Source organism: Alligator sinensis, unplaced genomic scaffold, assembly GCF_000455745.1.
Source record: "Alligator sinensis unplaced genomic scaffold, ASM45574v1 scaffold432_1, whole genome shotgun sequence".
Taxonomy (NCBI): domain Eukaryota; kingdom Metazoa; phylum Chordata; order Crocodylia; family Alligatoridae; genus Alligator; species Alligator sinensis.
In genome coordinates, this window is record NW_005841998.1 from 886,160 (window position 1) to 889,954 (window position 3,795).

The following is a 3,795-nucleotide window of genomic DNA, read 5'->3' on the forward strand; positions in this document are numbered from 1 at the left end:
GCAGAAGGGAATTGATGAGGCTCTACTCGCTAAGGTGCCCCTGGGGGTTACAAGAAATAATGGCCATAAGTCAGCAGAAAGCAGATTTAGACTGGACATTAGGAAGAACTTCTTCACAGTTAGAGTGGCCAAAATCTGGAATGGGCTCTCAAGGGAGGTGGTGCTCTCTCCTACCCTGGGGGTCTTCAAGAGGAGGTTAGATAGGCATCTGGCTGTGGTTATCGGAACCCAGCATACTTTCCTGCCTATGCAGGGGTCAGACTCGATGATCTATTGAGGTCCCTTCCGACCGTAACATCTATGAATCTATGTTAAACAGTGCAGGCCCAAGGACCGAGCCCTGGGGGACCCCACTGCCTACATCCCTACAAGTCGAAAAAGACCTGTCCACCTTCACTCTCTGGGTGTGGCCCTCCAGCCAATTTGCAAACCATTTGACTGTGTAGGCATTGATACCACAGTCACCTAATTTCTTAATGAGAATAGGGTGGGAGATAGTGTCGAAGGCCTTCTAAAGTCCAGAAAGACTATGTCCACCGTGACACCTGCATCCAAGGTTTTTGTGACCTGGTTGTAGAAGGCCACCAAGTTGTTCTGACAGGACCTGCCTCGAATGAACCCATGATGGTTGCCCCTAAGCATGATCCCCCCTGCTGGTCCTTCGCAGATGTGCTCCTGGATAATTTTCTCAAAGAGCTTCCCTAGGACTGAGGTAAGACTAACGGGCCTGTAGTTTCCTGGGCCCTCCTTCCTCCCTTTTTTGACAACGGGGACCACATTGGCCCTTTTCCAGTCCTCTGGCACCTCACCTGAGCACCATGAGTGCCAGGGGTCCCCCAATGACCTCTGCTAATTCCCTCAGCACTCTGGGGTGGAGATCGTCAGGACCTGCTGATTTGAACACATCCAGTCCCACCAGAAGTTCCCTGACTAGGTCCTCACTGACCCTGGGCCTGGCTGTGCCTCTCCTGGGTCTGTCTGGAATCCTGGTAGGGAGGATGCTCCGGTCCCTGCTCAAAAGAATGAGGCAAAGAAATTGTTAAAGAGGTTAGCTTTGTCATCTGGTATAACCACCAGATTTCCTAGCGTGTTCTGCAGAGAACCTACGTTACCCGGTACCTTCTTTTTACCCCCTATATATTTAAAAAAGGACTTCTTGTTATCCTTGATCCGGGTCGCTAGTCCCAGTTCCATCTCCGCCTTAGCCTTCCTAACAGCCCCCCTACAGTCTTAAGCAATGGAGGTATAGTCCTCCTTGGTGATGGCCCCTCCCTTCCATTGGGTGTATGCCTCCTTTTTAGCTTTGAGACGTTCCTGGATGCTTTTGGTGAGCCATGGGGGCTTTTGAGCACTCTTGTCCGCTTTGATCCGCATTGGGATTGTTGCCCTTTGGGCCTGGAGGATTGTCTCCTTAAGGAACAACCACTCTTCTTGGACTCCCAACTCCCCTCCCCTCTGGAACCTCAGTGCCTCCCTGACTAGTCTCCTTACCTCACTGAAATCTGCCCTCCTGAAGTGTAGGGCTGTTGCCTTGCTGCTGGGCTTTGACACCCTGCACTGGATGGTGAATTCCAGTAGGCAATGATTGCTATCGCCCAGGTGGTCGAGAACCCTCAGTCCACTCACCAGGTTGTCTCCTGTGGCCAGGACCAGGTCCAACAAGGCATTTCCCCTGGTGGGACTATGCACCTCCTGGGTTAGATGGAGGTCTTGTAACTCAGCTAGGAACCTACGTGAGCGGTCAGACCTGGCTTACTGCTGTTCCCAGCAGATGCCTGGATAGTTTAGGTCACGCATGATGACCACATCCCTTTACTTAACTGCCTCCGCGAGCTGACCTGAGAATTCCTGGTCCAGCTCTTCCCCCTGGTTGGGTGGCCTGTAGTAAACCCCCACTGTTAAGTCCCTTTCCCCCCAATCCCGTTTTATTCAGACCCAGAGCACTTCAATCTGCCCCTCCTCTGACCCAGTGCTGTTTGTTGAGGATGTGTACGTAGAGTGCCACACCCCCACCTTCCTCCCTGTCCTAGCTCTCCTGTACAGACTATAGCCCTTGATGTTTACCGCCCAGTCATGCGTAGGGTCCCACCAAGTTTCAGTGAGCCCCACTGTGTCCGGGTTTATGTTAGCTAGCAGGAGGGCAAGTTCCTCCTCCTTGTTCCCCATACTACAAGCATTAATGTAGAGGCATTTAAGGCCTCCTGGAGGTGTATGCACTGCCTCCCTAATCCCAGGACTATCTGGGCCCCTGTCACTTACCTGGGTACTTCGTGTGCTTGTTGCCCATCTTGGCTGGGCTGTTCTTGTGGATGGCTCTTGGTTCGATGTTCCGTGGCTCCTTCTGTCCTCATCTTCCCCTTCCCGCAATGAGCCTAGTTTAAAGCCCAGTGGAGGAGATCGGCCAACCTGAAAGAGAACACACGCTTACATTTTAGTTTAAATTTAATCTTCCAATACTTTGCCGAATGCTCATTCTTCCCTCCAAAAGAAGCTTGTTTTGTATTCCTGTGTCTAATTCTCTCCAAACATTTACCTTCCTCTGAAAGCCCTACAATCCTCTATAAATCAGAGTCAACATTTAATGTTTACTTGAAAAGTTGGCTATTCACCAGGCAGTTTTGCTTTGTATTTTCTAGAATCTTCTCCAAATTAATTAATCATTCAGAATTAATATATGACATTAGGGATTTCTACTCAATGACAATTATACATTTTACAACTGACAAAAATATTTTATTGAGATAAATTTAATCAGTTCAGTTTAGGTATTATACATTAATATCTTATTTAAGTTTCTACCTTCAAATCATTTCAACTCCATTTTGACAATCAATGGTTTGAGGCCAACAATGATATCAAATTTTGTGGTCACTTATTTAGGAGAAGAGTGACTTCTGTTGTATTAATTTGATGTATTTATAATAGTACTGATTGGTTTATCTTATAAAATGAATCAATATTTACAAAAATGTTGCTTGGTCCAAAAACTATAAACAAAGAATATTGGTCTAGGAATAAGATCCTATTATTTATGAGGGTCTAAGAAGAAAAAAATCACATTTCTTTTGGTCCTTGACCTAATTGTCATATTAATTCAAGCCCACAGTAGTGCAGAACTAGCATGCTCATCCCAGACATCTTTAGTTCCTCTATTAATAATTATTATAAACAGTATAAGGTTTCCAATTTTAATAACAGAAGGATTTAAACATGCTCTATAGCTGACTAATATTAGGTATCCTATGTAAGGGTTGTTACGTGTTACCTATCCTAGCACAGGCAGTAAAGAAATTGTCAATACACTTCCATTGTTAAAAGCAACTAGAGAACTAGCTAATGTTGTACCAACAGCATGCTATTGTAACAGCCTTGATTTTGTTTAATTAAATGCTGCCATATACTTAGTCAATTCTTCCTTATTAAAATAATTGTTTTATCTACCTTAATATAAGCAACTTCCCTTCTCAGTTAATCATATCTCATTCCCTACTAGTTGTAGCTGTCATAGATTCATAGATGTTAGGGTCGGAAGGGACCTCAATAGATCATCGAGTCCGACCCCCTGCATAAGCAGAAAAGAGTGCTGGGTCTAGATGACCCCAGATAGATACTCATCTAACCTCCTCTTGAAGACCCCCAGGGTAGGGGAGAGCACCACCTCCCTTGGGAGCCCGTTCCAGACCCTGGCCACTGTAACTGTGAAGAAGTTCTTCCTAATGTCCAATCTAAATCTGCTCTCTGCTAGCTTGTGGCCATTACTTCTTGTAACCCCCGGGGGCGCCTTGGTGAATAAAT